This window comes from Thermobia domestica, chromosome 16 (assembly GCF_964235325.1).
Source record: "Thermobia domestica chromosome 16, izTheDome1.hap1.1, whole genome shotgun sequence".
Taxonomy (NCBI): Eukaryota; Metazoa; Arthropoda; class Insecta; order Zygentoma; family Lepismatidae; genus Thermobia; species Thermobia domestica.
The window spans coordinates 115,392,928-115,407,568 of record NC_137469.1 but is presented as its reverse complement, the minus strand read 5'-3'; positions in this window follow the sequence as shown (position 1 = coordinate 115,407,568).

Below are 14,641 nucleotides of genomic sequence, written 5' to 3'. Positions count from 1 at the left end.
CTAATCATAAATCAACTATCCTATTCCCATGTTCTTCTTAAGTAAATAATGATAAACCAAATACAAAGGAATCGTGTACATTAGTTGTCTATATATGCTTTACAGTATTTGTAACTGCATACTTTAATGTACTTAATTGACAGAATCTCATCTTCTTTTATGTGCTACAATTTCACTTTTTTGCCTGATGACATATGTTGCTACAATGTAACATGGTCACAGGTGCCCCATTGTCTCTGTTGGTTTCATGTCAAACGGAGACACTGATGCACAACTGGCCATACTACACGAAAGAGCACCTCAATTCACCAATATCCTAGTTAACAAAACTAAATATTAAAGCACGCCTATAACATCTTAGGAAATGGCATTATTAGACAAAACACTATACCATTACTTAAATGACGAAAACAATAAAAACTTAAAATCACAAGCACGTTAATTTCCTAATATTTTGCTTTCCTCTTCAAAATTTAAAAGAACCTAACAAATTTTATTACATATTTTCTCTAGATTGCTTCTAGGATTTGAGAAATATCTTAGACATTAATTTACACGAGGCATTCTTAACTATGGTCAAAAGTAATTATATGTATGGAAGTGATAACGTTACCATTTTTGTGGCATATTTCTTCGCATAAGTATTGAGGAAATATAATTTTAATTATAGCATATTATTAAAAGTCCCTTATGCATTTATTAACTCTAGTTCTATAAAGCAGGGATACTTAAGGCGATGACAGCCGAATCATGAGAGGCAACTTGTTGTGGTCTAAGCCATGTAGTCAGTATGAATCACTGCTATTGTTTTATTATTCCCTCTATCAGGCTAGTGAATAGATTAGTAGATATCCAGTAATGTCTGGAATTAAGAGCAACCCTCAAACCTAAAACTTTTTCCCATCTCTGCTTAAAGATAAAGAGTTTTATGCCTGTTATGAAATGAACATAATAAGTTCCTTTCTAGAATTGAAAGATATGAATTACAAGGGGCAACTGCCAATACTGATATTATTTGATAGCTTCAGCATACATAGGCAAGCTAGAACAACATATTCTAATATAAGTCGAGTTAGAATAAAATATGCCATTCTTACGTTCACACCTTTATAAAAAGTACGTATATATTTTAAACTAGTAGTAGTTTTTGGATATCTTCCTGAAGTACACTACAACGTCTGAAAGACATCAAATCTTACCAAGCATGTAGGAAGGAAAACAAGCCAAATTCTACAATGAGAGGAAATGTATTTAATTAACCCTAGGAACATCAAGATAATTTTGGATTACATGAAACACCAATGGAGGGAGGGGGCCTCTTAGGCCAACAACTTAAAGGTCATTATTTCTCACGGAAAATAATTTATCTTGTCTGATATGAACTTGGGAGGCCTTATGCAGAGTCATTCTGTCGCATGATTAGTGTCATACTAAAGAGTTCGATTAACATATGTTTCTTGCAGTAGTCAGACTTTTAGTACGACTATAATCACAGGTCAAAATGACGCTGTATAAGGACCGAGAAGTCTAAGACATCATGTGTTTCTATTCTCTATTATTATTACTAGGTTTCTAAGTACAGTGTTGCCAACTAAATTTGTATAATCGTTTAAGTTAATATTTTAATTATGTCACTAACTATGACTTAATTACTTTATTTACTGATCAATAACAACTTAGTACAGTGCAGTACGTGGGCAAAGGCTTCTCCTAATCACATTTCAATGGTAGTAGGGTAGAGTAGGATGGAGTGAGTAAGAATGGAGAATATTTTTCTATTCCGATGAATACAGGATTAACCTTTTATACTTTCCATCCAAATTATGATTGTTATGGCTTAATCCTTTTAAAACGTGATTCCACGAAAAGACAGACGGTATGAGAGACCTTCATTGAACACTATACGGGATGTCATTAGAGAAGCAGTGTTGCCAATCCAACATAAAGTTACAATTTTTCTATTAGCACAACATCAGGTTTTAGCACCTGTTGAATTCACTTGTAAAACGTAAAAAGAAAAGCTACCACTTGGCTGTCAGTTTTGAAAACCACCACCGCTACAGCATCAAGAATCTTACAAGGTATTCAATGCAACAAACGTAACACTGTTTCCATCTGTTCCATTTATATTATCAAATAAAAGATTCAAATCGCTGTCTTCTGCATCAAAACCTGGCAGGTTTATTTCCACTTGGCTACTTTTGAGCTCACAACCGTCTATGTCAGATTCATTTAAAATTTATATAAGTCCTTTGTCAATTGACTTTTGCCGAAGACCACGATTTGTCATTCTTCCAATGCTGCTGCAGATTCCCACATGCAGTCACAGGATAAGAAGGTGACAATTTCCTAACAAATAAACGTCTTCATTGTAACGTGCGTTAAGTAATGGCGATCCAATACTGCAAAGTCATTCTCCGAGGAGGAATTAATGTCCCCATCCACAATTAATTTTCTGGCAGAAATTATTTAGAATTGCATAGAACAATTGAACCTTTCGAAATATTTACATAAGCATAAAGATCTAAATCGAAAATCACAACCTTTGGATTACTATAATATTATTCAGAGATTTAAAGGTGAAATGATTAAGTAATGTTCCAAACTATGCGAATTTAATAACAATTTCCCTCAAATTTATAACGAATAATAACAGTTTAACTGTTTCCAGAGAAAACGAGTAATTTAACAAATTATACAATTTAAAATACATATACATAATAGGAAACTCCTAATTTGGTTGATATTTCGAGCATTTAACTATTTGATCTTATAAGCAAGCTCCATTAGAAACAAGTTAAATCATGAAAAACAGGATATAATATAATATATTATATTATATAATATATATAACATAGTATATAATATAATATAATAATATAATATATATAATATATATTATATATATTATTATATAATATATAATATATTATATTATATTATAATCTATGGACAACCTATTTAACTATTAATTTCAATAATCATACATAAAATTTATTAAACAAAACATTCACCAAATACAATTCAACTGGTATCATATCACAATATTAGTCCTGACTTTTCTAGTTTCTCGAACAATTGCTTTAAGATAATTCATATCCAAAATTACATATTCACTTTTCACTACTCATAATTCCAGATTTTGTTCCGACCAGTATGATTTCAGCTTCAGCTTATAACTCGCGACGTAAATTTCAAATAGATATAGTTCTGTAGATTGCCACAACAGCGCTACAGTCGACCTATCTCCCCGACATCTATACAACTCAACACGCTAACTTTTTAAAAAAATCAAACTCATTACATCAATCAGTGTTGCATGCAGCTGATTGTAAATTCAACGATTAAAAATACTTGATAACACCAAATCTGCAGCAGCATACTACCTTCACATCACAATTGAAACTTCACTTCCCTCTCTCTTGATATATATATATATATATATATATATATATAGATAGATAGATAGATAGATAGATAGATAGATACAAAAATATATTGATGTATATAGATATAGATATATACATAGCCAAAAGTGACGAGGTATTACAGACATCCAAATAAGTAAAAATGTTCCTATGCAATTGTGTCCGTAGATGCTTCGTTTCTGAGATAACATGTTACAGGGTGTTCAAATATCGAGTTCATCCAATGGATCACTATGGGGAAGTGAATGGAAATGTTCAATATTACAGGAATAATACAATCAAGTGGAATTATGCCTGTGTAATTACATTTACACTAACATAGGAATTGAAACTAATCAACATTTGAGGTTATTGGGTTGTCAGTGTTGCAAACCTGGTACAAAGTGTTATGTTTTCAAATAGCACTAGACCACCACACGTTAGCATATGAGTGCTGACATCAAAATGTTCCTAAACATTGGGCAGATTCTGCTTCGTTTTTGAAAGACAAATTATCCAAATATGAAGTCAATTAACGGCTCACAATAGTAAACAACGGTTCATAAATCACAACTATTACATGTTACCAAAGATAAGTGATTGATAAAAGTATTCGGAACAAAATGAAATCTGCCCAATGTTTAGGAACGTTTTGATGTCAACAGTCATATGCTAACGTGTGGGCGTATAGTGCTATTTGGAAACAACAGTTTGTACCAGGTCGGCAACACTGACAACCCAATAACTTCAAATGTTGTTTAGTTTCATTCTCTATGTTAGTGTAAATGCATATACACAGGCATGATTCCACCTGATTGTATTATTCCTGTAATATTGAACATTTCCATTCACTTTCTCAGAGTGAGCCATTGAAGGGACACGATATTTGAACACCCTGTATCTTGGAAACGAAGCAAAAAAAAATAAAACTTTAAGTTTTACGTACCACGATTATGCCGATTAGACTAAAGGAGACGGTGATGATGAGATATGAGTGAAATGGTGGACTAAAGAAAGAGGGAGGAAACGGGACAATCCCGAGAAAACCCACGAGCACGGTGTTTGTCCACCACAAAGTCCACACGGCGCGAGCTGGGATCGAAGCAGGGATCCAAAGCACCGGAGGTATACGCTCTACCACTGAGCCACCGCGTCCCGCGGAAACAAAGCAGCATCGGACCCAACTTTGTAGGAACAGTTTTACTTATTTGGATGTTCTGGATGTTCCCAATCACCTCGTTGCTTTTGGCCATGCATTTATGTTACAGCCTGTATATATATATATATATATATATATATATATATATATATATATATATATATAGGTGTGTGTGTGTGTGTGTGTGTGTTGCGTCAGTGTGTATGACTATAAATAAAGTGACATGGACATGTTCAAATGTTAACAGATTTGAAGAAATAAACTAACAGAAAATAAATTAGGTGCCAAGGAAATAATCAGAATATATTCCCATCTCCAGAAGAAAAGGAAGCACATAGAAACATGAAATCTTTTGTAACCTTCAAGGGACATAAAAGATAACATTATGCTGATATGGAGAACCCCCCAAGAGGTGCACTCAAGGGGATTACAGAGGTAACTACAAAATTTTAAATAGCAACCCCCATCCTGTGGTTCCTCGTTTGAAAGCTAATCACGTGTAGAGACAAGTTTGGGAAACTACATGTCGCTAGCGTGTCCCTATCCAATATGGTAAACCAACCGTTAATACTATCGAAGTACATTCCACGCATAACACTAAGGCCCAGTTCCTGAAGAAACAACAAAGGCAGATAGAAGCATGAAACATTTTGGAATTACAAAAAAGACAAAATTTTGCTGATAAGGAGAATCCCTCATACAGGGGGAGGGCTAAGGGGGTTACGAGGGGTAACTCCGAGTTCTTTGACTGTACTTACGAATGGCCGCCATGATGGATTGAGACACTATAAGAACAAGCAATTTGAAGAACTTTTCTCTACACGTCATTAGCTTTCAAACGAGGTAGTACCACACGGTGGGGGTTGCTATTTAAAATGTTATAGTTACTCCGTAACTCCCTTAGATCCCCCTCTTGCGGGATTTCTCTCATTAGCATAATGTTGTCTTTTATGTCCTTTTAATTATACGAAACATTTTATGTTTCTTTCTGCCTTGGTTTCTTCAGGAGATGGACCTTTGTGTTATGCGTGAAACGTACTTCGACCATACTTTACGGATGGCCGACATGTTGAATAGGGCGTTAGCGAAATGTAGCTTCCAAAATTGGTATCTGCTCTGGACTACCATTCAAAGATACCACACGATGGAGGGTTGCTATTTAAAATTTTGTAGTTACTCCCTTAACCCCCTTGTGCGCTCCTCGTTGGGGTTCTTCATATCAGCATAATATTTTCTTTTATATTTCTTGAAGGTTACAAAAGGTTTCATGTTTCTATCTATCTGCCTTAGTTTCTACAGGAGACGGGCCTTAATGTTATTCGTGGAACGCACTCTCTCTCTCTCTCTCTCTCTATATATATATATATATATATATATATATATATATATATATATATATATATATATATAATATGCACAAAATATTTATAATATGTAGTTGGCAACACTGCATCAGGATAGTAGTTCATAGTGCCCCTGCATGTGGTTATATTAAAGATATTTATAAGTGAAATAAAATAAATAGCGAAAAGACTGGAATGTAGTAGTTATGGTATGCGGTGAATAGCCCCTTATTACTACTAAGCGGAGGCCCCTGAAGCCCACAACTCTTTCTTTATTTATAAATAGAAAAAACAAAACGCAAAAAACTAAGCAAGTAAATTTTATGATGAAAAGGGTGAAACCTGACAATATCAATTTTCTGGTCACAGTTGTTACAAAATGTAACAAATATAATATGTGGGCCTGTGAGAAGCCAGTTTGGTGTCCCTATTGTTAATAGACCTGAAAATAAAAGTCATTCAAAATTGGAAAAGAATACCATTACTATACACAACGTTAAAATCTTAATAAACGATTATACATTTTAAAATCTCTTTCGAATAAAACACTCTAAATTCTTCATCTCGTAGCTACTTATATTCTTCTCTTAAAGTGTCTCTTTATTCTACACTGCCAGCAAATATACCTTCCTTGGCGTATTATGATTCGAAATTGATGCTTGATGACATCTGATGCTATAACCGAGCATAGTCGCGGGTACCTCACTACCTCTGTTTGTCATGCCAAACAGAGATAGTGGTGTACCCGCGACCATACTACACATAGGAGTAGAATTCGTTACCCATTATCATTATTAACGAAACTCAAAAAAGTAACGTAAAATTCAGAATATACATAAAGTCACAATATTCTAAATTTAAAAACAAACCTATAAAATACTAGAATTAATCTACTCATACACGCTGTTCTTCATATCTAGTACCTATTATTCCAATTCAATTAGGGTGTTTCTTTATTCTGATCTACCAGCAAATACATACTATTCTGTGGGTATTGGGATATCAAACCTTTGAGCGAAAACATATATATTGCTACAAAGTAGCATAGTCACAGGTACATCAAAACCTCTCTTGAGAACATTTCAAACTGAGATAATTTTGTACCTGCGACCATACTACGCAAAAAGCCATACAAACTGTTTATTATCCTCATTAATACAATTGAAAATAAAAGTAACCAAAATCATAAAAAGAATACCATTACTATGCAAAACGTTTATCTGTCTTGAACAACCATGTTAAGCAACTACCTTAAACAAAGTTTATATATTTCTAAATCTCTTTCGAGTAAAACACTCTAAATTATTCATCTCGTAAATATTCACACTTTCTTCTTAAAGAATTCCTTTATTCTACATTCGCACCAAATAAATCTTTCTTGGTGTTTTAGGATTCGAAGTTGATGGATGACATATGATGCTAAAGCAAAGCATAGTCACAGATACCTCAGTACTTCTGTTTATGTCATGTCAAACAGAAGTAGCTGTGTACCTGCGACCATGTTACGCAAAACAGTTTAATTTCTTGCCTATTATCATAAATAAAAAAAAAACAGATCAGAAAAGTAACACAAAACACTGGAAATACGATAACAAGTCAAAACGTTATAATTTTAAATAAGCCTATCAATTTATATACTCTTTCTAGTAATACACTCTGTTTTTCGTATCTCGTACCTATCTATCCACTTCCCACTTGTGAACTCCTATAAGTACATCTTCTATTGGGTTACGCTAAAGAATAGTATCTGATGCTTATTTAATAAAACTGAAAAAATAAAAATTTGAAAAGAACAGCATTACTAAGCAAAACGTTATCATCTGAACTAACGTTAAAAATTTCTAAAATCTCTTTTGAGTAAAATACTTGTGTTCTTCATCTCGTACCTAACTATATCTTTGTTTTAAAGCGTTTCTTTATTCTACTATGTCACGTTTGAAATTGATGCTTGATGACATATGATGATAAAATGGAGCGTAGTCACGGGAACCTCACCACCGGTGTTTATTTCATGTAAAACAGAGATAATGGTGTATTTGTGACCATACTACACACAAATTTACAATTCGTTGCCCAAAGTCGTAATTAACAAATCTGGGAACAAAAATAACAAAAATTCAGAAATGATATAACAAGTCACTTAATTATAAATTAAAATAAGCCTATATATTCCTAAACTCCTTCTAGACACATTCTCTGTTTTTTTTTTTTTTTTTTTTTTGCGTATCGTATCTATCTACCCCCTTCAATTAGTGGGTTTCTTTTATTGTAAACTCCTACAAATGTATCTTTTATGGGGTATTAGAATACCAAATCTTTGCGTGTGTGCATATGTTGCTACAAAGTAGTATATTCACAGGTACATCAGATTCCCTGTTGAATTCATGTTGGACATGGTATTGTATCTGCGACTTTACTACACAAAAGAACAGCATCCGCTGCTCATTACCTTAATTAACAAAACTGAAATTACCCCAAACTTTGAAAAGAATACCATTACTAAGTACAACGTTATAGTCTTTACAAAAATTATAAATATTATTATTTTTGAATCTCTTTCAAGTTTCTCGCGGGAGAAAACGTACAACGTCATTGACGGCTAACGAAAGTGGAGATCGATCCACTCTCGAGATTACCAGGGACCTCTACCTAGCGCCGGCAGCCGCTTCGGAGGGCGATGAGCAGGGGAAAGTCTGGGTACATTTATGTTCTTAGGAAGGCAAACTGTACTAAAATGCGATGACCCGCAAGGTGGACCACGGCATGGAGATGTGGAAATTGAATGAGACTACTAAAACATTATTTTTTTCCCAAGAAGGATTAAGGATACTAAATAAATATACTGATGAATCTTCCTGAAGCAAAGCATTCCGAAGGTGTACTCCGGAAAGAATCATCAGAGAAGAAAATAATATTTGTGACTTTCATTTCAGGATAGGAACGCGGAATATATGAACCTACGACGAGGGGATAAACTTGAACATTTAAATGTGGAATTAAAAATTGTAAAATGAACTTAGTGAACTTGAGTAAAGTAAGATGGTCAAAAAAAAGTTAGATAGTATCGGAAACTCACAGAATATTCTATTCTGGTGTCGTAAAGACCGAGAATAGTGTCATGATAACAATGAAGAACAAAGAAAATGAAATGAAATATTTGAGTTTTACGTCCCACGATTATGCCAGGTAGGCTAAAGGAGACGGTGATTATGAGAACTGAATTAAATGGTGGAATGAAGAAAGTGTGAGGAAACGGGTGAACCCCGAGAAAGCCCGCGCACAGGGTGTTTGTAAACCACAAAGTTCACTTGGCGGGGACGGGGATCGAACCCGACACTCCAAGCACCAGAGGTGAACGCTCTACCACTGAGCAACCGCGGCCCCATGAAGAGCGAAGAATCTAGAAGTATAACCAAAGTGAAGTCCTACAGTGACAGCTTGCTGTTTGTTAACCTAAGTACTAAATCGATATTGTGATAACACCAGTATATATGCCAACTTCATGACCATGATGAAAATAAGGAAGAAGAAATGCATGATGGGATTAGTGATATATTGCAACAGGAGTGAAGAGATAAGGTCAACGCCGTAGTAATGGGAGATTTCAACAGCATAGTAGGAGAAGGAGGTGCTAATAAGGTAGTGGGACTATTTGAACTACATAGAAGAAATGAACGAGGTCAAATGTTTATCGATTTCTATAGGCAACATGACCTGGTATTGATGAACAAGTCGTTTAAGAAACGAAATACCAAGCTATACACATGGAAAAATTTAGGAGAAAAGAAACGCTACCAAATCAATTACCTTCTTGTGAAGCAACGTTTCAGAAATAATATAAGAGACTTAAAGATACTTTTGGGAGAGGACATTGCTTTTTATCACAATTTCATAGTGGTGAAAGTACACACCTGGTTAAAAACAATCAAGAAAAATGGGAGGGGAAATCGAAAATGGAACTTAGAGAACTAACAAAGACAGGGATGTGAAAGAAAAGATTGAAGAAGAATTGTGTAGAAAATAGTTGGGGAAATGTTAAACACATTCTACTTGACACAAAGCACAATAACCTTGGCAGGATGGAAGGAGCACTGAGAAAACAATGGATAACTGAAGCGATGCTTAAGAACTTGGAGGAATGCAGAAGGACAGAAACCATGGTCATCAAAGAATACAGAAGGCTGAATACTAAATAAAACAAGAGACGGACAAAGGAAAATACAATTAAATGGAACAGACATGTGAAGAAATAATGGAACCTCAACGGCATTGGAGATATGATCTGATGCATCACAAAACACAAGAATTAGGAGAAAAAGCTAAAAAAAAATATACGACCCTGGAATTGAAGATCAACAAGATAATGTAGCCACTGACTATCAAAGAATCTTTATAAGTTGGAGAGATTACATAAAAGATGTGTATGATCAGAAGAATCGCCCCCAAAATATTGCATTCAACAGAGGAAGAGATGGATGATGAAGAAAAAGTACACAGTATATTGAAAAGTGAAGTAGTACAAGCAATCGAAGACAAACAAAGGCGTCTTCACTTATTAACATCTACTTGAACGGATAATAGCCAAATTATTTTCTGAGTGTTACAATGATTGCATTACCCAAATGAAAGCAAGCAAAACATTGCAGAAATCACAGAACCATTAGCCTTATTTCTAATACTGGAAAGATTGTTGCGCGGATACTGAACAGGCGGCTGGAAACTAAGATAAAATATATGTTACAAGAAGATCAATTTGGATTTCGGAAATAAAAAGGCATCAGAGGTGCTATTAGCTTGATGAGAATTATATCAGGAAGAGTTTTCTAATCTATAGGAAGAATTGCTCTTATGCTTCATCGACAGGCAGAAAGCTTTAGACTCAGTCAATTAGATGACACTTCTGAAAATACATAAACTTCTGAAAATACATACAATACATACTCATTCGAAACCTGTACATAAGACAACGAATTATGATTGAAGGAGAAACCAATAGTGTGGAAATTGGAAGAGGAGTCAGGCAAGGATGTAGTATGTCGACACAGTGGCTACTGTGAATGTCATCATTTACTGTGAATGTTTAATGAAGGAAACATTAATGGGAATTGGGGATTCAAAGATTGGAGAGCAAATCATTAAAAGATCAGATATGCCGATGATATGGTTATTCTAGCTAGAACCGAAGACGGACTACAAGAGATGATTGAAAATAGTTGATACTGGGTAACTATCTGGAATGGAAAACAACATCAAAAAGTCGAAAGTCATGAGAATATCCCGCGAAAAGGCACCTTTATGTGTCACAGTAGAACAAAGATATCTTCTGACCAAATAATATATTAGCAAATAAATAATACCGTTACAGTTTCGGCAAATTATCTTTGTCTTCGTCAGACACTATAAAATACAATTCCTAAGACTACAGCTAAATATTTCTTAAAATGAGATTAAGTTATATCTATGAACCAATAAGATTCGTCCTTTCATTTTTTCAATTTTCAATTAATTATATATTGCAACCTTTTAATGATCTAATTTTCACTTAAGGGCTAAACGTTTAATTCGCTCACCTGTGTATTCTTGATTAATATCTTTCACTGTTGAGAAATAAAAATTGTTAATTGGCTATCTGCTATTCATTACACCTCATTTTACCTCCTCTTCCTTCTCTGCTTTATCCAATATCTTCCTCCATACAACATATACACTTAGTCCATTATTCAAGTTCATAAATTACTAGCTTTCTTCCTATTTTATCCATTCTGCTTCTTTCGATCTTTTACAATGCTTCTTCTCTCCTTTTCGAGCCCCTCCATTCCTTCTCAGTCTGCCCCCGCCCAGTGAACTTTGTGTTGGACAAGCACCGTGTGCGTGGATTTTCTCGGGATTCTCCCGTTTCCTCCCACTTTCTTCATTCCACCATTTTATTCATCACTCATCATCCCCGTCTCCTTTAACCTCACTGGCATAACCGTATGAGGTAAAACTTAAAGATTTCATTTCATTTTTTCCTTTTCAGTCTATTTCATGTCCTGTCTCCTTCAAAGGTTTATATATTTCTTTATTATCCCTTTCCAATCTAACTTTGTCCTTGTACTGTTTAGTCCTTTCTTCTACCTCTTTTTGATTCTCCTATATAACACACAGCACATTCTTTGCATTGAATTCTATATACAACCCCTTCATCACTTACTTGAATCTCTGTTATCTTCCTTTTCCTCCTTCTCAATTCATATAACATTCTTCTACTTCCTTTTCTGTATGTTCTTACTTAACCTATTTTAAATAAGTTCTTCAAAGCTTCTGTTTTTCTTCTGTAGTTTCTATCCCGAACCGTCTTTTGTTTTCTTCTTCTGTATCTTCTCTCACTTACTTCTGCCTTCTTTCCTATTCTTTCTTATCTTTTCGTCGGCAATTCAAAACCTGCTATGTGAATTTTTATAAATTTTTCAGGAGAAACGAAAAACAGTATCCCGCTTAAATTTTTCGCTTTATAAAAGCGATGTTATAAGTAATATTTGATGCTGCACGTAACTTGATACCTTCTCAAGTAATAATAAATTAGAGAGTCTAAAAGAGTCTAAAGCTGCACCAGATAGTACTATTATTTCGAAATGGCAAAAAATGTCACATAGCAGGTTTTGAATTGCCGACGACGATATATTCACCATATCCATTCTACACTAATAAGCTATTAAACTGCTTTATGTCTTCTTTTCTCTTCTCGTCATCACTATCTATCAGTTTTATCCTTCTCTCAATGGTTCTAATAGATATTTTGTTCCTTCATCCATATCACTCCCTCAATGGAACAAAAAACACCTGCTAAACATTGTTGGCTATACCGTGTTGTTTAGAATCTCACTACTAGTTCTCTTATGATCATATCTAAAAACTTTATTTTCCAAGTTTCTAATTCTGCCTCTAGGACTATTCTTTTCTCTTTATCTTCTATTCTTTTCACAAATTGCTTGAACTGTCTTCTCGTTTCTGTCCAAATACCTAAGCAATCATCCGCATACCTGCAAAAGATAATCAATCTTTCACCCTTTCCTCTTTTACTTTATCTTCCGATTTATTCATCACAATCTCGGATAACACTGCACTTAGTCTCGATTTTATTCTTATTCCTTTCTTTCTTTTCACTAACTTCTCTCCCATTGTTCACAAACTGTTCTACTATATCTGCTTTATTGTTTTTTTCATTTCCTGTTTCTTCCATTTTCTTATAGTATTACTTTTCATTTCTTTCTCCAATAAATTCAAAATATAGTCCCTTCTTAAACTCTGAAATATTGCCTTGAAATCTACGTTAAACATCAGTGTCATCTTAACTCTACTTCGTACCTTCTCTATCATCCTTTTGACTTTTCTTGTCTTTTTAACTCTAATATTTATTTGTTCTCTTATTTCTTCTGCCATTTTCTTTATTTCCTCTTCTAATGGTTGAAGCATATTCTTTCTGCAATATAGTACTGGTCTCAACTTTACTTCTTTGCCAGTCGTTCTTATACGCACGTTGCAGACAATTCTACGCAGAAATATCCGTGCTTAGCAAAAAACTGACGAAATCAAAATATATCGCTTGCTTTTGTAAATGAAGTTCATTTGCAGAAAGAAAGGATTTCGCGAGACCGAGAGTTTATGATAAGGTTAAACTGACAATGATAAAATATTCTCCTTCAAAAAGCTATACGAGAAACACGAAAAAATATCCATAACCGTCTGCTTGAGTAATGAACAGAATCGCAAAAGAGATTTATATACAGTGTCATGCTCACAGAGTCCTTGAAATATTTGACAATCACTACACATTAATTTAATATGGAATGTAATTCGTCTTGACAAGAGGTAAGTTTGCAAGAAATATAGAAAAGCTTCCACTGCCACAGAGATCTGAATACACGCATTGTCAGCTAATAATACAGTGTATAACGTGCGTCTGAAATATTTCGTATTCAATACTCTCCCTTTGGAAATTGTATCCAATCGGAGATGCGGGATCACATTGATCATATTCGAGTATACTAGCCATTACATCAGCAAGGACGATTGAGATTGAAGGCAAATGATTTACTAGATAGTAAGTATCCAAATAGGATATTAGATAGATAGTAAGGATATTAGATAGTAACCATTTTATATTTCTCCAAAGTAATGCACTTTGACGTGAATTACTACGAATCGAAAGACACATCGCAGAGGTCATACAAACTCTGACTCACTTATAACACCACATCATAAAAGCATAATGTAATACTATTATTAAAAAGAAACTTTTATTAAGTACAATACTGCAATATAAACATGTTAACAGCATCAAATGTATTAAGGTATACATATATAGAGAGGGTTACGTAGCACAATTTTAGTCTAACCAGCTACGAAATACATGAGATTATAAAATTGCTCTTGTCTAAACAAACAAAAATATGTTTCACATCCAACCCATCTTTTTATTAGTTCACTCCATTTTTATAGTCATCTTTTTTTTAATAACTCGGCATGTGCTAAAATTAAACTATTTTCGCCATCGCCAATAACTAACTTCTTGCTTCCAACAACCCCTCCCCCCGTCCATTATTAATCGTACCCCCATCTGTCAGGAGCTCTTCTAATTCTTTGGGACCTTCTATAATTAGTAGCATTAGGTTCCCCCTGAGACATAACAGAACTTTTATTATTTCCAGTTTGCTCGTAATCCTGTAATCTTCGGTCGCTTACACTCTGCC